Here is a 22,256-nt window from a genome sequence, read left to right as displayed (position 1 = left end):
CAGTATACCGCCTACTATTTAGCATCATAGTCGACTATATACTTCTGAGTTCTGGAGGCCGAATTTGTGCTTGGTTCTCTTAGTACACTAAAGTGCATGTGCATTTGTAAACAAAAATCATAGAGTATAGAGTCATAATAAATTACACCCTTATATACAAATGTATATATATATATGTATGCACTTCAATAACTCCATTTAGTAACACCCATTGGTTGCCATTCATTATAAATTAGAGCCAAACCTGAACAAATCAGAATAAAGTGCTAGTGCACTACTCTAGGCATTAGATGTACTTATGAGCAACAAAAGGAGTTTTCGAAAAGGTTGTTTTAGCTACAGTGCAGCTTAACTACATGTTGACATACAGTACTAGAATGTACAGTACTAAATAACAGGAATGTCAAATTTATGCCCACAAGCTGTTAAAAGTAGTTAAAACCTGCTTTAAACCTGTCCAAGACTACGTAAAACCCAGTAGCACCAAGTAAGACCAAGTAAAACCAGAAAACGCTGGGTAAAACCTAATCAAACTAGGCAAGAACGAGTCCCAATACTAAGTCTAAAATCAGGTTAAAAACTACAAATCTGGGGGGGCGTGGCTTAGCGCCAAAAAGTAATGGCCACGGAAAAGGGTAGCTCCATCCCACAAAGCCCTAAATCACACCATCCGTTACACTCATCCGTTCCCCGCTCACGGGTACAGCACCCAGAAGTGCTCCGGAAGCAGCCTGGCCGGTCACCGTGCCTGCATCTGCTCGGCGGGATGAGTGAGATGCCTACCTGCAGTGCCGCTCCTGGATCTGCAGTGACGGCGAGGCCTGCGAGACCTGTGGGCGCGAGTAGCTGTGGGAACATGAGACTCCGGGGATTGAGGCCTGACTCTGGGGGGAGCGGTGCCCGAGGAGTTGCGGTGGCTGCGACCTCCCCCGTGACAATCCTGATAGCAGCGGAGTCATCAGATGCCCCCCGAGGCCCATTCATGCATGCCTGATCTGCGGGGCGAGTGGGACGCCCCGGTGTTTTGCGGCCTTGTTGAAGTACCGATCAGGTACCTGCTGGGTCAGTGAAGCCTGGGAGACCTGTGAATGCGGGTGGCACTGCAGCTACGATCAGCCACGGATTGAGGCCTAAGTCAGGGAATGCAGCGCTGAAGGTGCTGCGGTGGCTGCACCTTCCTCCCCCCCGTGACGACTCTGGGAGCAGTGTAACCATCAAGTGCCCCCCGGCCCACTTATGTGTGCCCACGGCAACAATTTCAACTGCCCCGCTTGAAACTGGTGTTGCCCCTGGAGCTGTGTTGTGGGCAAGCCGGAAAATAACAAAATACACGGCCCTTTGGAAGAGGAGGAGGTTGAGACTTGTGATCCGGGCCCGGCTGTTGTACACTCGGACTACCGTGCTTGTCGCAAGTCTAGCGGCTGGAGAACTCGGCAGACTAAGGTAAGGGGACTTGACCCCAGACTGCAGATCGTGGGGAGACGGGACAGCGACTTGAGTCTGGGACCCCACTGCGAGACTTCATGTACCGGTGCCTGTGGGTTTCATACTGCGCCCCCCTCATTCTTCACCCCCCTTCTTAATTACTCACAGAGGTCACTGAGCCGGTCGGGGTGTGGTGAAGAAGGGTGAAGACTTGTACAGTCCTTGCCAGCGCTACAGAAGATTTGAGGCATCCACAGATTGTGTCTCACTGGAGGGTCTGGGTCGTGACCAGTGCGTCCCACGCACGGATTGAGAGGCGCAGAGCGGAGGGCACACAGCAACATGAGTGGAAAGTGAACCAAGCAGTCACAGCAAAGCTGACTGGATAAGTACACATTTTCTAAGGCGGCTGTTCCTACAGCTTCTTCGCGAGATGAGCTGACAGGAGATGCAGAGCATGGTCCAGCTGGCCTTTCCTTGAAGGATGTCATGGAGGCAATAACTGGGGTTCGCACCTCGATGGAACAGAGAACGGACGCATTAGCAGTGGAGATGATTCTCATCAGGCCGTAGTTTGCAAAAATGAGGGAGAAGGTCCAACAGCTCCAAGTGACCATGACCAGCCTCATCGACGAAGTCTCGCAGATCCAAACCGAACTCCACAGCCTGCAGTCCTTCCAGAAATATGCGGAGGACAAGCTGGATGATTACGAGGGGCACTCCCGGCACAACAACTTTCTCATTGTTGGAGTGCCGGAGAGGGTGGAGGGGCAGACGCCTGACCTCTTTGTCAAGGAACTGATACTTAAACATCTTTGCCCTAAGGGACTGTCCAAGTTCTTTGTAGTGGAACGAGCGCACAGAGTCCCCCGGGGGAATTCTGAAGCCTGTGGCTCCCCTCAAACCCCTTCTGGCTAGGCTGCTTAATTTCCACGACCGGTACACAATCCTGCAGTGTGCCAGGGCGGCTCCCTCTCTCAAATATGAAAAGGCAGCCATTTCCGTATTTCACTCAAGCCATTCAGAAGCAAAGAAGATCCTTCCTTACCATCAAAAAGAAACTGATGGGCAAGAGGTACATTGACTGTCCTACTTCTCATTGGCCCTCTTTTTTTTGTTCCAGGAGACACTTGAGACTGTCCCATATGGAGTATGATACTGTTTGATATTGGCAATTGTGGTTGGGCTGGGGGTTGAAGCACCTTCCTCTTTTCCCCACATTTAGATACTAAGGGGTCCATTAGGATGTCGGGCGGATTGCCTCCGCCATGGTGGCGGTGGCCACCGCCACCCTGGCGGAGGCAATCCGCCCGAAAACCACTCTTGTTTTCCCCTCCACCAGATTAGGATGGCGGAGGGGACAGCGGCGGGCAGAAAGACCGTCCGCCGCTTTACCGCCGCTGTCGCCTTGCAACCACGGCAGTAATAGATTAATATTGTGGCGGTGTCCAATGGACACTGCCAGCCATATTACGATGGCACAGTGTAGGGGCCTTTCCGCGGCGGCAATGCCGCCACGGAAAGGCAGGCGGAGATTGCTGCGGGGGCCCCCTGCAGGGCCCCCAGGTTGCCGCCACTGTGGGGGGGCACACGGGTTGTACCTATGGTACCCCCCCACATTTACATATGCAAAGCGGCAGGTACCGCGCGGTGCCTGCCGCTTTGCAAATGTAAATGCGTCAACTTATGTTTTGCATTGTGGCGGGCGGTGCAGAGAGCACCGCCCGCCACAATGTAAAACATATAGGATGTGCCCGCCACTGTGGCGGGCACATCCTAATACCCCCAACGGGACCCCCGCCCTTATGGCGGGCGGTCCCGATCTCCGTTAGGGTGGCACATCCTAATGGACCTTTTAGTTTTTTGGGTTGGGCGACAGGCACTCTGCAAGTTATTTTCATGAGTAGTTTTAGGCCCAGTGTGCAGGGGAGCAGGGACGATGGTGGTTGGAGTTGGGAGTGGGAGGGGGTTTTATTTGTTCTAGTTCACTCTGCAGCACTAACTATGCTGGCCTTCAAAGGCAAACATGCACCTGACATTACATATGGATACACAGTGGTATAGTAGTCTCACCTTGGTGAGTTGGAACGTCAATGGGCTTGATGATAGGGTAAAGTGCACCCTAGTCCTCCAATATCTTAAACGCCACTCTCCGGATGTGGTTTTTCTCCAGGAGATTCACCTGGTGGGTAACTCCTGCAGGGCGCTAAACAGGTGGGGGTATAGGCTTATAATTCATTCTGGTTTCACCTCTGGATCCAGGGGGGTGGGAATCCTGATCAAAAACGCTTTTCCTTTTTATGTACAAACAACGGTTCAGTGACTAAATATTGAGGGACATAATATAGAATGCCCAAAATATCGACTCCAAAATATCAAATTACAGAATATAGAATCCCTATCTACAAACTGGTAAGTACTAAAATATTGAATACAAAATATAGATTGGTAAAATATAATTAACTAAAATATTGAATTTTTTAAATGTATTAAAAATAATATGAAAGTAACTAAATATTAAAAACAATTAAATAAAACATACTTAAAATAATGTAAAAAAGCTTAAAATGTAAAAATAATCAATGTATTTATTATTTATTTATTTATTTATGTTTGTGCTTTATAGAGCGCGAACTTGACCCGTTAGGGTATCAGAGCGCTTTCCAGACATAGGATTGTACAAGAGGCATGGGATCACAAGAGTATACCATAAATTAGGGAGGGTGAGGGGGGTGCTGAGTACAAGAGGGAAGGAGGTATACAAAGTACAGTTAATATTACAGTTGCTGAGAACATGCCCCAGGATTCTTGGTGGGGCGAAAGGTGGACGGAGGGAGGCAGTATTATCTGTGGTGGTTGAGGGACGGGGTTTAGCCAAGGAATTTACCCATAAGGAAGGACTTGGCCTCCTTTTTGAAATGTGCGAGCGAGGGGATTCTTCTGATGGCGGGTAGGTGGGAGTTCCATATTCTTGGTGCAGCCCCAGCGTACGCCCGATTATAAGTGTAATGTAATGTAAAAAAGTAGAGATTTTGGTGGATAGTGAGAGGGTAAAAATTACTATTGCCACTCCAGTGAGTGCAACAGTAGGGAAAGCGTTGGATAGCGTAGGGGTGAAAATGACTATTCCCACTTCAGTGAGTACAACAGTAGGTAAAGTATTAGATAGCCTAGGTGTGAAAATTACTATTTCCACTTCAGTGAGTGCAACAGTAGGGAAACTGTTAGATAGCGTAGGGGTTAAAATTACTATTGCTACTCCAGTGAGTGCATCAGTAGGGAAAGCGTTGGATAGCGGGAGGGTAAAAATTACTATTCCCACTTCAGTGAGTGCATCAGTAGGGAAAGCGTTGGAAAGCAGGAGGGTAAAGATTACTATTCCCAATCCAGTGAGTGCAACAGTAGGGAAAGTGTTGGATAGCGGGAGGGTAAAAATTATTATTCCCACTCCAGTGAGTTCAACAGTAGGGAAAGTGTTGAATATCGTAGGGGTTAAAATTACTATTCCCACTCCAGTGAGTGCAACAGTAGGGAAAAGGTTGGATAGCGTAGGGTTAAAAATTACTATTCCCACTCCAAAGAGTGCAGCAGTAGGGAAAGCGTTGGATAGCGGGAGGGTAAAAATGACTATTCCCACTCCAGAGAGTGCAACAGTAGGGGAAGCGTTGGATAGCGGGAGGGTAAAAATTACTATTCCCACTCCTGAGAGTGCAACAGTAGGAAAAGTAATGATTTAAGATTAAAATAAGATTGCATTTATTATCAATACCAATAAAAATTGTATTAAAAAGAATGACTAATTAATAGAAATTAATTACCAATTTAAAAAAAATGTGATTACCAATTAATCAAAATGTATTGGCAATTAATAATTAATTATCAATACATATAAATGAAAATAAATATTTACTTTATTACAATTAAATTACTTCCCACCCTATTCCACTATAAACCCACAACCCGCTCCAAATAATAAAAAAAATCAATTAACATAATTATCAATTAATCAATTCATATAAATTATTTACCAATTAATAAAAATGTATTACCAATTAATACAAATTAATTACCAATTAATAATTAATTATCAAGCAAATATTTATCAATACATATAAATAAAAATAAATATTTACTTTATTACAATTAAATTACTTCCCACCCTATTCCCCTATAAACCCACAAACCGCTCCAAATAATAAATAATACAATTAACATAATTATCAATTATTAAATTAATACAAATTAATTACCAATTATTAAACATTTAATTACCAATTAATAAAAATCAATTACCAATTAATACTTAATTATCAACCAATTAATTATCAATACATATAGATAAAAATTAATACTTAATTTACTATAATTAACACCTTAGCTGCTTTGGAACATCCAGCTCCAGTGCTGAACGTTCCATTGCGCAGGTGCAGTTGGAACGTCCAACGGCCGACGGCAGCACTCCCGAGGTAGTGGTGCCGTCGGCCGTTGGTATAGGCGCAGCACTGAAGGGGTTAAATTACTTCCCACCCTATTCCCCTATAAACCCACAACCCGCTACGGAATTAAATTACGCAAAAATTAAATTACATATCATTCATTACTTTAAAAAAATTAAACATGGGGGGTGTGGTTTCGGCGCCACTCAAGATGGCCGCCTAGGTCCGGTGCTCCGCCGAACCGGGATGAATTAATATCCCTATCTGCGCTATTCTTCAGTCTTGTTGACTGCGGACAGCATACTTCGGCATCAGAATACTCTGGGATGATGGTGCTTCAATTTGGAGGCTGAAACCGCTGCCCTATGAGTCCTCTTTGCTCCTGTGACATCGGAGCTACGTGCGGCCGCCATTTTACGCTGTACCGCGGCTGACTAGAAAGCTGCGTCTTCACTCTTCACGCTGCTGGCTGACTCCGCACTTCTGCTGCCGCTCTTCCTAGGGCGCTTTGTGGCAATATTGTGCCCCCTGCATCCCTACGTGTTTCACAGAATATTGGTGAGCTTGCACCCTTACTTTTTCTTCGTGCAGTTTTTCCTCAGTTACTGCCTGCCGCCATTTTGACTATTCATGTCACAAGTACCTCATCATTCTACTGCAATTTTTGTGATGTTGCGCCTCCTTGTTGCTCTGCCAACCTACCTATGACGTCCTGGCAGCTTGCCTACAATGTTTTCCCCCTTTGTGTCAGACCATAATTGAATGCTCTCTCCCTGCACACCAGCTGGTTGGCGCTTTGTGTCCTTCATCTTGCTTTCCATGCAGGTCTATGAGATTATGTTGGTTGCCACTCTCCCCTTTCATGATACTGAACTATTTTCTTCATGAGTGGCTTGGTTTTTCCTTTTTTCTGCCATTGGTAGCCCTGTTTACTCCAGTTCCTTTACATGGTTGCTGTTGCCCTTGATGTCATCTTCTACATGCAGCTTTATGGGCAGACTGCGTAAACCTAAATTCATTTTTCCTTCCTTGAACGAGTTGCAACGCTAGTCTTTCTCATCATCCTCCTCCAGTGTGTGTTCTGCTGCATTCACAATGGCTGGTGTTACCTCAAATCGCTCTTCCTCCGCACAGCCAGTGTCTTCTAAATCCTCATCCTCTGTTGTTGTTTCTTCAAAACGTGCCAAAAATGATCCTCCTTCTCCGGATAAGGCAACATCTTCTATCTCTATGGAACTTATTCTGGAAGAGATTCGTGCTTTACGCCCCTTCATTGAAAACACCATCAATGATATGCAGCTATTGAAGGAGAAATGGTCTTCAATTGATACCAGACTCTCTTCTGTTGAACAACAGGTTGTGGAAATCCCAGCTCATGCTCAACGCATTTCCTCTTTGGAAAAGTCAGTCTTAGCTTTGCGTCAACACACTGAGGATTTGGAAAATAGAAATCGAAGAAACAACCTTCGTATTTATGGCCTTCCGTAATCTTTGGAGACTGGTGACCCTGTCGCATTTTTCACTTCTTTTCTCCCAAAACTTTTGGACATGCCTGCGTCTACCTCTCTCTCCATTCAGAGAGCTCACAGATTGGGCCCCAGAGACTCTGCTTCATCCAAACCACGTGGAGTCATTATTCTGTTTCTGAAGTTCACGGATCTTCATTCAGTTCTCTCCGCAGCTCGTGCCAAGCGCAATGTCTCCTGGTTGGGTACCAGAGTGTTCCTGACACAGGACGTTTCCAATGCTATCGCTGCACGACGAAAAGAGTTTCTCAATCTCCGGGCTCCTCTTCGCTCTCTTGGTGCCCGATATGGCTTATTTCATCCTTGCCTTTTTAAGGTCACGCACCAGAATCAGACTTGGTCCTTTCAAGATCCTGACGAGCTCAAGAATTTCATTGTCATGCAGTCTAGTAGTGGCATGGACGCTTCTTCTCCCCCTACTGGTTGAATGAATAACTGCTTATGATTATGGTCTATTCCTCGTCCCTTTGTGATTCTGTGATTCTTTGATTCCCTATGTTGTTTGCTATTTTATTTTCTCTTCCCTATCATGCTTTAGTTCCTCACCATCATAATGTGTTCCCTGGTTTGTTGTCCTCTATGATATTTTTTCTTTTCCTCATATTGTATTTTGTTTTTGTATTTTGTCTGCAGGTCCCGATGTACTCCTCTTCAACCGTGCAGTTGTATATTTCTCTCCTTCATGTTCTTCCCTGGTCTGGTGGATTTTCCTCCCCTTGAGCGGATCGTCTTGTTCGGTGTCGCCATTGCCCCTTCTTCTATTTGTTTCTCTCCCCTCTGGTATGTTCTACTCAGTCGTCCTTATGGGTCTGTACTGTCTCTTCTACTCTTTCTTTCTTCCTTCCCTTCTTTTCTTTCCCTCTTACTTCTTTTCTTCTTAGATCCCTCCACTCAGACATGTGTGCTCTGCTCTCTTCTCTTGATCTCTTCAACTTTCTCCTTCTTGCATTTTTCTTTTCCTGATCTTATCTTTCTTTTTTGCTATTTCCCCTCTTTTTACTCTGATGTTTCACGCATGTTTTTTTTTGGTTTTTTTACATGGTTACAGTATGTGTTCCTTACTCTTGTTTTCAGGTTTTTCTATGATATATATTCTTGTCTTTGATCATTTAGAGTCATTTCATGGAATGTAAAAGGTTTTGTTAACCCCATCAAGAGACAAAGAGTTCTTTCTCATTTGTCTACTTACAGTCCGGATGTCGTTCTTTTACAGGAGACCCACCTTAATGATGTGGAATCCCTTAAATTGAAACAGATTTGGGTGGGCACTGTATTATTTTCTCCGTCAATGGACAAAAAAAATGAGTTGCTATATTAGTTCATAAGAAGTTAAAATGTTCTGTTTTACTTGAAGAAAAAGATGATGTGGGGCGGTGGGTTTTGGCCAAGTTATTGCTTGATTCTGTTCCGTTAACCATTTTTAATGTTTATGGTCCTACTCAACCTGACTGTTTATTTTGACCCTCCATCACTAGCAAATGTATACAACACAAAGATGACTTTTGTCCTTTTAGGGGGGGATTGTAACCAGGTGGTTGACCCATTTCTTGATCGTAAATCCTCTGTGCGTTTTGTTCCTCATAAACCCCACAAACTTTTTCTAGATACTCTCTCTCAGGCTACTCTTTCGGATTCCTGGAGACTCACACACCCAGACACTCTTGACTACTCTTTTTTCTCCCATCCTCACGCCTCCTCCTCTAGAATCGATTATATTTTTCTTTCTCATTCCCTTACTCAAAATCTCCTCTCCTCTTCTATTGAACCAGTTGTGATATCTGACCATGCCCCTGTCATTACTGACTTTGATCTCCTCCCCCCTCACTCCAGGTCCTCCCGTTGGCATTTTAATTCTACGCTCCTCACTGACCCTGTCTTTTCTTCCTCCTTTCGTGCTTTCTTTGATGAGTTCTTTCTCACCAACTCTACTCCTGACATTTCTTTTCATACTCTTAAGGACACTTTCAAGGTTACCGCAAGAGGTTTCATTATTGATTTTGTCTCTCGGAAAAAGAAACAATTTCTTCAGAAACGCAAACATTCCCTCGCTCATATCAAAAAATTAGAACATCAATTTTACACTTCTTCTGCTTCCTGTATGTCTCCTGAACTCCTCCGTGCGAAAATCACCTTTAATAAACTTTCTACTGACAATGCTTCTTCTGTACTTCTACGCAGCAGTGCGTGCTACTATGGTGGGCGCAACAAGTCTGGCAGGCTATTGGCTAACTACCTTAAATCTCGCAAAGAACGCACATCCATTGAGGCCATATTTTCCCCTGAGAACACTCTTCTTCATACTACTGAGCAGATCCTTTCTCAGTTCCAACTCTTTTATCAGCAACTCTATACTCCGGAATCTCCCCCCTCTCCTTCTTTGCTCCAATCGTATTTTGAGAAACTTCCTGTACCCTCTTTTCCTGACCTCAATTTCTCTTCCCTCGATCTGGACCTCACTCTTCAGGAGCTTTCCACTGCTTTATCTTCCTTGACTAAGGGCAAGACTCCTGGCCCTGACGGCTTCCCTGTAGAATTTTATTTACATTTTTCCGACCTTCTTCTTCCCAAGTTATTAACTCTTTTTCAATCCTTTATCTCTTCTGATTCGGCTTCGGGCTCTTTTCAAGACGCCACCATTTGTTTGATTCCGAAGGATGGTCGGGACCCGAAATTTTGTAAGAACTATCGTCCCATTTCGCTGGTTTATGTAAAATATAAACTTTTTGCTAAACTACTTGCGATGCGTCTTGATTCGTTTATGCCCCATCTTATTGGCAAAGAGCAATGTGGATTTATTAAAGGCCGGCTTACTTCCGATAACTCACGCCTCTTCCTCAATGTTTTAAATAAAGCTTCTTCCTTGTCTTTTCCTTTGGCTGCTGTCTCAGTTGATGCTGAGAAGGCATTTGACCGAGTTGACTGGTCCTTTCTTTTTGCAGCACTCAAGTGGCATGGCTTTGGTCCTCAATTTATCTCTTTTGTCTCTCCACTGTATTCTTCCCCTAAAGCTTCAGTTCTTGTCAATGGTCAGTTCTCCTCTTCATTTACTCTACGCCGTGGGGTCCGTCAAGGTTGTCCTCTTTCTCCCCTCCTTTTTGTCTTAGCCCTTGAACCTTTTTTAACCTCCATTCGCCAAAACTCCTCTATTTCTGGCTTTCCTTACGGGGACCATCAATTGAAACTCTCAGCGTATGCTGATGACATTCTTTTATTTATCTCTCATCCTACTTCATCTATTCCCCCTTTATTAGCTGAATTTGATGCCTTTTCCCTTGTCTCGGGTTATAAGATTAATTCGGACAAGACGGAAATTCTTCCACTTACCAAGTTTTGTCTCCCTCATCATTTTGCTGATACGGGTTTTTCCTGGAATAGCTCTAAGATTAAATACCTTGGGATTTGGTTCTCCAATTCTATTTCCTCTTCTGTTAAATTAAACATGTCTGCTGCTCTTGCTCGTATTGATAAATCCTTTTCTTCTTGGAATCTCCTTTTCCTTTCATGGTGGGGTCGATTAGACTCTATTAAAATGATGATTGCCCCTATTCTCATTTATACTCTCTCTATGTTACCTGTTCATATTCCTGCCCTATACTTCAAACGCCTTGATTCTTCTCTCTCCAAGTTTTTGTGGAAAAATAAAAGAGCGAGGATATCCCTTCTTTCTCTTCGCAAACCTAAGGTGACTGGTGGAGTTAATTTCCCAGATCTCTGTTTATACCATAAATCCTTTACTTTACGTCAAGCCTCTTGTTGGTTGTCAAGGGAACCTTCCCCTTTCGCTCCCCTATGGCTTTCCATTGAACAAGCTTTCATTTCTCCCTTTTCCTTTGAGGAGTTTCTTTGTTTTTCCTCCAAGTCTCCACTCTCTTCCCTACCTCTTTTCAAACACTCTTCTTCTCTTCTTCGTCCTCTTTGTTCTCCATCTATTATATCGTGTGAATCCTTTTTACAACAACCCATCTGGTATAATTCTCTTATTCTGGTTAAAAACAGACCTATTTGTTGGTCTATCTGGAGACAAAGGGGCAGTATTTGGGTTCATCAACTCTTTGATGGTCTCATCCCTTGCACTTTCCCTCAATTTCAACTTCAATTTTCTTGCCCTGGTTCTTTCCTACATAAATATACTCTTCTGATGGAGGTTATTCTCGATCGCTATTATTCGTTACCCTCGTTACCTTCCTCTATCCCCTCATCTTCTTTATTGACGTTACTTTCTACTTTTCCCAAAGCTTCTGTCATTTATAAATTCTTTTCTGCCCCTGCTCCGGACCGCCCCAAATCTAAACTTGAACTCTCATGGGAAGCTGATTTGGGCTGTGTTTGGCCTATCTCCCTTTGGGACAAATTGTGGCTTAAATCCTTGAAAGTCTCTCGTTCTTCTTCCCTCACTCAGTCTCTCTTTTTTCTATACCATAGACTTTACCTTTCTCCTCTTGCTCTTTCTCGTTTCTCTCCTTCCACTTCCTCTGCATGTTGGTCTTGTAACTCCTCTTCGGCTGACCTTTTACATATGTTCTTTATCTGTCCTCCGATTTCTGCTCTATGGACCCAAGTCTGGTCTTGCATTTCTCGTATTTTTTCGCTTTTTATCCCTTACTCTCCTCCTCTTCTACTCTTAGGTAGCCTATCTGATAGTCTTTCTTTACCCCCTCATTCTTCTGTTCTCTTTGATCTTATGCTTGCGCTTGTCTTTCAACATATTGCTTCTAATTGGAAATCTCTCACGGCTGTATCTATGCAACATTGGTGGAATGCTCTGTGCCACTTTCATAGACTAGATGTTTCCTTCGCATCCTCCAGCAAACCGCCACTGTGTACCTAGATCGTTCTGCTGTTAAGACACGACCACTACCAACCACTTCAGAGAATTTTAAACCCCCTTGAATATTTATTTATTTTACGCTGTGGTTTAGTCATTACCTTTATATTTTCAGTAATTTGATATATCTGTGTCAAGTTATTTATCTTTATTTGATCTTGCACTTCGTTGTTTGGATATAGAGTATACAGTTCTGTTATAGTTGCTTCTCCTATTTCTTTCCTCTTTGTTCCTCTCTGATCTCTCCTACTTTCCTTTCTCTCTTTTCTTTCCTTTCTTTCCCTTTCCCTTTTCCTCCCTTTGAAAAGCTATAAAATGCTTTCTTCTCTCTCTATGACTTTGGGAATGATATAGTTCTTTTTCGATTTCATTTTATGTATACAATTCCTTCTGTCAGTTGTTCCATTTATATGCCAATAAAGCTTTCAAACATTAAAAAAAAATTAAACATACATTACAAAAATAATACATAATTTCAACACATATACTACCATAAATAACACACACAAAAATCGATAATATGGAAATCGATATTTTAAAATCGATATTATGGAAATCAATATTTCCTACCCCAATTTCGATATTCTGACTAACTATATTTTGGTGATTCGATATTCTATCCTATCTATATTTTGGAGTCGATATTCTGGCCTGTCTATATTTTGGATTCTATATTTTGGGGGTTCACCACAAACAACGCATTGATGAGTGGGGCAGATACGCCACGGTGACGGGGCAGTGGGAGGGCAACACCCTCACCTTGATGTCATTATATGTACCATCGGGCCTGCAGACACAAACCTTTGCCGTCTTAGGAACCCAGTTGCTTTCTCTTCCAGAAGGTGTCCTACTGGTGGGAGGTGATTTCAATGCTGTTGTCTCTGGTTCCCTTGACCGCCACCCCCCTCGTGACGTCGGCCCCTTGTATTGTTGGCTCTCAGACTTTTTGGGGTCCTTTGGCCTATCCGATGCTTGGCAGACACTCCACCCTAGCAACATCCTGTACACATTCTTCTGAGGAGCGCATCAAAGCTACTCTCGGATTATCTCATAATTCCACAGCCCAAGCCACACACATCCGTGAGATCTGACCCCTAGCTCGGGGAATCTCTGATCACTCCCCAATATGGACCCAACTGGTTCTGGGAGACACACAGGTGGGCGTGATTGTGCCCATAAACCCCTCTCTCGTAACCCCTTGGTCCACAAGGGTCTTCTGCTCGCAATTGACCACTACTTTCAGGAGAACCAGGGCTCGGTTGACTCCCCTTTACTTTGTGGGAGGCGTTTAAGTCTTTGATAAGGGGGCAAGCTCTCTCACTAATTGCTGGAGTTAAAAAAGAAAAACAAAAAGACCTTGAAGCCAAAGAGAAAGATATTTTCTCACTTGAGGACAAACCTGCCGGGGAACTAGACTCAGAAACTATCCACCTCCAACAGCTCAAGAGGGATGAATATAAAAGTATTGCCACTGACAGGGCTTAGAGTTGGGGAAGCGAGAGAGATGATAGGGTATATGAGTGGGGTGACAAGGCTGGAAAACTCCTGTTCTGATTGGACAGGAAGGAACGGGTTTACAGGATGGTTCCGGAGCTGTCTGATGAGGGGTGGGGAGTTTACACTGATACCATCGACATAGTCAGAGAATTTACTGCACATTATGACAGAATTTACCAATCTAGTTCGCCGTTCTTTGAAGAGGATTCTATAGGCCTCCTTTGTGATATCTGTTTGCCCACTCTCTCTGAGGAAGACACTAAATTCCTTGATAGCGACATAACTAAAGATGAAATAGCCCAGGCAATTAGGAGCTTACGTCCGGGTAAGGCGCTAGGGCCAAATGGCCAGCCCATTGAGCTTTACAAGCCGTGTCCCGACGGCATCGACCCGTTTCTCCGATCCATGTATGAGGGTGTCCTTCCTTCGGATCAGAGACTGGCATCCCTTGTTGTCATTCCCAAGGAGGGAAACCCAGAAACAAATGCACCTCCTACAGGCCAATCTCCCTCTTGAATGTGGAGCCCAAGATTCTTGCCAAACTCCTGGCCACACGGCTATCTCGGGTGATAACGACATTGGTTCACTTGGATCAGTCGAGCTTTATGCCCCACCGTAACACGGCCCTTAATTTGCGCAGGGTCCACAGAGTATTGGGAAGGGCAGATACAGTCAACGAGCCTGGCTGCGGTGATAGTGTCACTAGACGCCTCCATGGCCTTTGATACCATAGAGTGGCCATACATGCTAGCTGTCCTTGCCTAACTGGGGTTTGGACCGGTTTTTATATCATGGATTAGACTTCTATACTCGAAACCTATGGCTCAGGTGCTAGTTAACAATAAGTGATCAGACCCTTTCCAGCTACATCGTGGGACCAGACGGGGTGCCCGCTATCCCCTCTGCTGTTTGCCCATGCTCTAGAGCCGCTGGCAGCCTGGATCTGTGCAGACCTGATGATTCGTGGATTGCGGTGGTCAAAGGACTGGGAGGATCGAATCTCGCTCTATGCGGATGATGTTCTCCTCTATCTAGCCTCCCCAAAAAAATCTTTAATTTGTGTGCTGGATATTTTCACAACATTTGACAAATATTCAGGCTATTTGATCAATTGGAGCAAGTCGCTGATATATGTACTAGGAGGCGCAGCTCCCTCATTGCCTAGAACTTGCCCGATGCAAACGGTGAGGGATGGTTTCCGCTACCTTGGGATCTTTATCACCGCTGAGCCTAAACTCAGATATGAACTGAACCTAGTCCTGCCCTGCAGCGTCTTAGGAGGGATGTATCCTGTTTGAAGACTTTGCCGCTCTCGCTGTTGGGTAGAGCGGCACTATTTAAAATGATGTTGTTGCCCCGGCTGCTATATGCCTTGCAAAATTATCCAGATCCGGTCCCCGCACCGTATTACAGAGAAATCGAGGGCCCGCAAAGAGACCTGCTGTCGGAGGGGAGGCCGAGAATAGCACTAAACAAATTGGTCCTAAACTGGTACGATGGAGGTATCAGCCTCCCTGAGATTCGGAAATATTATTCGGCTTCCCACCTGGCGGCCATCAACCAATGCACATATCGTCAGCCGCAGGACCCGGCTTTTACTATTGACAGGTGTCTATTGCCCAGAGGGAATTATAATAGAGCCTTATATTCCAACCCCCGGAAACTCTCCCTCACTGGCCCCACCAAACACTCTGTTATTATTTGGCACTCCGTCAATAAAAGCTTAGGTTGGGACCGGAAGCTTACCCTGGCTACGCCTCTGTGGGACTCTTAACTGTTGGGTAACCTCTGGTCCACGAAAGGCTTTGATAAGTGGGACCTGATTGGTATATCCCATCTGGGTGATCTCTGGGTGAAGGGTGCTTTGGTCCCTTTTGCCACACTTCAACAACAGTTCGAACTCTCTGGTACGGAACTCTTCCGCTATATGCAGATTCAACATGCTATCACCACTGCCCTGCAGAAAGGCACAACCCCCCTAGAATCATCACCATTAAAGGACCGTCTACTGGACGGCTACCTTCCCCAAAAAGCGATCTCCCTTACATACAAGAAACTGATTACCAACACCCCTGACCCACTTGGGCACTTGCATGAGTGCTGGGGAAGAGACGGTTTGGAGTTTGATGACAAAGAGTGGCGGGAGGCTGTTGCCTCACCTAGGGAGGTGGCTATCTCAGCACATCTGCGATTGGTCCACCTCAAGTTACTTCACTGAACATATATTACTGGGCCCCAACTAGTCTATATGGGGAGGAGTCAGGAGGGTGAATGCAGATGCCGTTGTGGGCACGCGGGTACCTTCATCCACATATTATGGGAATGTGATCAGATACAAAAGTATTGGCGGGAAATACATGGGGTGATGGAGGAGGTGCTACATAAAACCATTCATCCAGAGGCTAAACGATGTCTTCTAAACATGTGGGGGCCCACTGATTTAACTAGTATGGTGAGGCTCTGGGCTACATTGGGGGCAATGGTAGCCAAACGAGATACAGCCCGGCAGTAAGGAGTGCCTGCTCCACCTGCCCTTGCCTCCTGGGAAAGGAGTCTAGACTGGTGCATGTTCAGGGAGAAGACTGTATACGTAGCACAAGTATGCCCCAGAAAGTGGTCTGCGGTGTGATCCAGGTGGAACGACTACAGGGGAGGAATCTGCTTAGCCCCTGTGCATTCCTCGGAGGATGAACCACTGTCCCCTTGATGCAACTCAGAAGATAAATTGTCACCATTGGAATCATGTAGCGTGTTTGACTGTTACCACCATTGTGTTGTCCCATGATGAATGTGCTAATACCGATTGTTTCTGCACTTGTTTTTCTTGTCTGATAAAATTAAAAGATTTTTTTTTTTAAACGGAAAAAAAACCTACAAATCCAACACCATTTCTGGCCAATGCATTTATGAATACCACAACATGTTCATGAGAAGAAATATTGTACAGGAAATTATACAGATCTTCTCCTGTATTTAGCCCACTTGGCATCTTAGTATCGAAGATTAAAATGTAATGAGATTCTAGCTGACGAAGGGGCATAATACCAAGGGCCGGTGATACAATTATCGCCATTTTGCATCCGTTTTTTGGGCGCAAAACCGGCGATAATTATATTGCATTATTTACAAGGACACGCTAGCGCATGTTTCTTTGATTTAGCGCCCGTTTTCCACATGCCTCGACTCGCATCGATAACGAGATGCAAAGTAGGCATGGCTGTGAAAACAACATGGGAAAATATCACAAAGGCAGCTTCGCGATATTAACAACGAGGCGTAGCGATAATTTAAAACGTGCTAACTCTGCCTTAACTCAGAAATTTAACATCTGTTAAATGCCTGACTAAGGCGTACCTAACATGGGAGGTGGATTGTGGGGCTAAGGCCACAGGGCTTATCATCAAGCTTATCGCCGTTTTTGGAAACCAGCGATGTTCCATGGAAAACCCCGCTATCGCTGGAATATTTATCGTCATAGCGCTAACCGTTGATAATACAGCGCTAGCTTGGCGATATATTCCAGCAATAGTTGGCGATAATTAAAAGCGCGCTTATCACGCTCAGAGATAATTATCGCTGGGGCTTGATAATATGCCCCGAAGTTTTCTTTCATGATTTCCTCCCATGAGTGTTTTGGGTACTGAGTCGATAACGTAATAACTTAAATCATTTAGATTGTTGTTATGTACAAGTCTAAAATGATGGGCAACAGGGTAACTGGAATCTGAATTCACTATTGCTCGCTAATGCTGTTATATACCACTATAAATTTTCAAGTTCGTGCTGCCTACATATTTGAGATGTACAAAAGGGGGGTGGTGATAGACGGAGCATCTGAACCAATCAAACACTCACACCCAGTCAACAGATCTGGGTTTAATCCATCACCGTTCTTTACCCCAGTTCAGACATGGCCATATGCAAATCAGTCTGACCCTGTGCCTCATGGGAACAGTCGAGCCCAAACTGCCAAGCCATGCCTTCCCTGAACCGGATTCAAGCTTCCTAGGACCGGTTTCTGGCATTTCAGCTGTCTTCAGCCAGGCTTGCTTGAATCCAGTGGCAAAGTGAGCAAGGGACTCACATCTGAGCATACCCTGCCAACTTATGGCAAACAAAGCTGTACAAAAGGGGGGTGGTGATAGACGGAGCATCTGAACCAATCAAACACTCACACCCAGTCAACAGATCTGGGTTTAATCCATCACCGTTCTTTAGCCCACTCTGCCACCCCAGTTCAGACATGGCCATATGCAAATCACTCTGACCCTGTGCCTCATGGGAACAATCCAGCCCGAACTGCCAAGCCATGCCTTCCCTGGACCGGATTCAAGCTTCCTAGGACCGGTTTCTGGCATTTCAGCCGTCTTCAGCCAGGCTTGCTTGAATCCAGTGGCAAAGTGAGCAAGGGACTCACGTCTGAGCATACCCTGCCAACTTATGGCGAACAAAGCGGTACAAAAGGGGGGTGGTCACCCCGAGTGGGACGGGTATGCTCAGACGTGAGTCCCGTGCTCTCCACACCACTGGAGTCAAGCTATCCTGGCTGACGACGGCTGATAGCCAGAAACCGGTCCTAGGATGCTTGATTCCGGTCCAAGGAAGACATGGCTTGGCAGTTCAGGCTGGACTGTTCCCATGGCGCACAGGGTCAAGGCTGATTTGCATATTGCCATGTCTGAATTGGGGTGTTGTGGTGAGCAAAAAAACGATGGATTTAGGCCCAGATCTCTGTACTGGGGTGAATGTATGACATTGTTCTGCAATCTGTCCATCAACTGTTGTTTTTGCATTTGTCACCCCGAGTGGGACGGGTATGCTCAGACGTGAGTCCCGTGCTCTCCACACCACTGGAGTCAAGCTATCCTGGCTGAAGACGGCTGATAGCCAGAAACCGGTCCTAGGATGCTTGATTCCGGTCCAAGGAAGACATGGCTTGGCAATTTGGGCTGGACTGTTTCCATGAGGCACAGGGTCAAGGCTGATTTGCATATGGCCATGTCTGAATTGGGGTGGTGTGGTGAGCAAAAAACGATGGATTTAGGCCCAGATCACTGTACTGGGGTGAATGTATGACATTGTTCTGCATTCTGTCCATCAACTGTTGTTTTTGCATTTGTCACCCCGAGTGGGACGGGTATGCTCAGACGTGAGTCCCGTGCTCTCCACACCACTGGAGTCAAGCTATCCTGGCTGAAGACGGCTGATAGCCAGAAACCGGTCCTAGGATGCTTGATTCCGGTCCAAGGAAGACATGGCTTGGCAGTTCGGGCTGGACTTTTCCCATGAGGCACAGGGTTAAGGCTGATTTGCATATGGCCATGTCTGAATTGGGGTGGTGTGGTGAGCAAAAAAACGATGGATTTAGGCCCAGATCTCTGTACTGGGATGAATGTATGACATTGTTCTGCATTCTGTCCACCAACTGTTGTTTTTGCATTTGTCACCCCAAGTGGGACGGGTATGCTCAGATGTGAGTCCTGTGCTCTTCACACCACTGGAGTCAAGCTATCCTGGCTGAATACGGCTGATAGCCAGAAACCGGTCCTAGGATGCTTGATTCCGGTCCAAGGAAGACATGGCTTGGCAGTTCGGGCTGGACTGTTCTCATGAGGCTCAGGGTCAAGGCTGATTTGCATATGGCCATGTCTGAATTGGGGTGGTGTGGTGAGCAAAAAAACGATGGATTTAGGCCCAGATCTCTGTACTGGGGTGAATGTATGACATTGTTCTGTATTCTGTCCATCAACTGTTGTTTTTGCATTTACATATTTGAGATGGCACGAACATTGTATACAGCAAAGTCAGTGCGACAGGTGAATAGCCCTTTGATCATAGTAGATTTGGACTCAAATGCGTTCGTGAATTCGGTAGGATTGATTCCAAATTTACATGCCCTGCATGACGAGGTTTTAAAAAAACAGATTCTTTTCGATGCCCAGTTACCTGACTTTTTTACCTCAGGACTGGACTTTACAAGTGTATCTCTCAAAGCAGGTGCTCTTCTAAACGTTATCGATGAAACATCTGGCACGATTTAAGACAGTGTCAAATCCGTTTTCACAATTGGCCAGTTTTTGTACATATTAGGTCTTATCTGTCGTTCCTGACTACTATATGTAGTTATCAACCGTATTGATTCTAGTACATTTAGGGAATTTTCAGAAATTTCAGAGATTGTCTCAATATGTACAATGTCTTGATTTGATACATTTGTTTTCTTAGACTGACTATTTGCTTTATTCATGGCATATTGTAGTGTAGTTCCTATTATCCCAATAGGCTCTGCGCATTGAAATAATATCTTCAATAGTATAGACCTAGGGCAGAGGTTAACTAGGTCTTCTACTGACGATATTAGACTTAAAGTTTTTGGTTTTGCCAGCTAGCTCAGAGTTCACTAGAAACTTTCTCGAATAGGCAAGGAGGAGTTTAACCTCCCTGGATGGACAAGAAGGGATTTAGTTTCTGACAACCATAGAACATGACAACTTTGCTCTCCCCTAATCAAGAGTGTATCTCTAGAGTCGTGTGAAAACAAAAGACAACTTATTTCACTCAGTCAGTACGTGCATTCTTAGTTTCACCAGATTGTAGAGAAAAGGAAGAGACGGGCGTGTTCAATAAAAGATGGTATTTATTGATCAGTCTCTTTTCTCGTACAAGAGAAATGAATCGATATTATTGCGATACTTATGGTTAAGTAAAGTGCATACAATAAAAGCAGGAGTATAAAATAATACTGCAGAAGCATTTATATGGTTTCTAAGCCATATGATATTTAAAACTGATAAAATAGATACATACATATATACATTTGACTAATCGTACTCAACTGGTGCTTCTAACCACGCCTACCCCAGTGTACCTGACCTAAGCCTAATACGTGTGCGGGAGTAGATAAGTAGCAGTTTAAGTTAAGTTTGTTTTGCCAAGGGACTGACTCAAGAATTCTCTGCAAGGGGTTGTTCAGTTCTGTACCTGAGGTCTAGAATGATTGAGGGCTGGTATCTCTCGTCTCTGGTCTTGATATTCCAGCTGCCTGCGAGGGCTGCTTGGAAGCGCCGGAGCTGGATTTCTCGGTAGGAGAAAAGCAGCGTCTCGTTCTCAGCGTGTCAGGAAGGCGGGGCAGCGCGTGTGGGCTTCGCTCTCTGCTGGGTTCCTCAGCACGTCTCGCTGCTCCGATCTCGTCACCACCGCGTGTGTTTGCTTAAGGCAATGTCGGTAATATTTATACCTGTAAGGTGCCGAGATTGACGTAAGGATGGACATGGATACGTCAATAAGGATGTCATACGAACGGGCTTGTTCGCACATTCTTTTGCTGAAGTTCTCGGTGAAATCAAAACAATGGCCGTAGGGATTTTCCCAGGTTGTCATAGGTTTGATTTGTTTTGAGAACTCCGTATGCCTTATCAGGGGCTGGAGGAATAGTGCTTGCCTAATTAGATGGTAAGCGTTATGACCTAATCAGATAACGCGTTCCTGTGCCGTGGTGTGGCTTAATCAGATAACGGTTTTTTGTACCGTGGGATGGCTGCTAGTTAATTATTAACCAGAACAGGGTCAGGAATAGGGGGATCGATACAGAACCTATAGGAATACATCACACCCACTCCACGCAGACTATGTCCATATTTACAAATCTAGGCATAGTAAATATACTAGTAGAGCATGTGTATACCGTACCACCCCAAAATACATTCATATGCATTTTGAAACCATGAAGTATACTAAAAGATAAATATATGCATTATATGCACTCAAGCAGTAGAAAAATGCTAAATTAATCACGCATATTCATACATCATTAGTAATAAAATATTGAAAAATAACACATGAAATGGCTCTTAATACAGAAGAAAAAAATGCGAGACCATTTCATCACAAAATAAAATATTTATGAACATGCCAGAGGGCAGCTAATGTCTCTAAAGTTCCTAAAATAGAAATTTAGTTCCCTAAGAATAGTTTCTACTTTAAGCAGAAGATAAGTGTTCCGAAAAACTGCAAAATATTTTGGGGCCGCTGAAAAAATTATGTTCCGCTGTCCGTAAACTGGAAAAAATTGTTCATGATACTTTATTATCAAAGTTTAAGGCCAAATTCAGGGTGTTGGGAACGCCGTGTGCTAGCCTGCTCAAAAGTCATTATTTCTGCTCTGGTGAGAACATCATATCATTTAGACTCTCGAAAAAACTGTCAACAGCTTCCTGCGAAAGTTCCATTAACTCGGAAAAAGATGTTACCATGCATTCATGAGCATGATTGCCTTCATTGATGTTTTGATCAGCATAACTGACAGAAGGTCGTACCTGATCGATACTGCTTTCATCTTGAACCTCACTACCCCTCAATCGTAGTGGTGAAGTCTCCACGAATGCCGTCATCAGGATTGGTAGCCGCAGGGGACAGCACAATGCATGAGCCATGACCGGACCCAACAAAGTTTCTGCATCCATTGGAGCATCCGATTGTAGCGTCAGACAGGTGTCTAACACACATTCTCCTCCGCATAGCAAGCACCTTAATACAGGTAAAACACAG

Source organism: Lissotriton helveticus, chromosome 3_1, assembly GCF_964261635.1.
Source record: "Lissotriton helveticus chromosome 3_1, aLisHel1.1, whole genome shotgun sequence".
In the NCBI taxonomy this organism is placed as follows: Eukaryota; Metazoa; Chordata; class Amphibia; order Caudata; family Salamandridae; genus Lissotriton; species Lissotriton helveticus.
Note: the sequence above shows the minus strand (reverse complement) of the source record.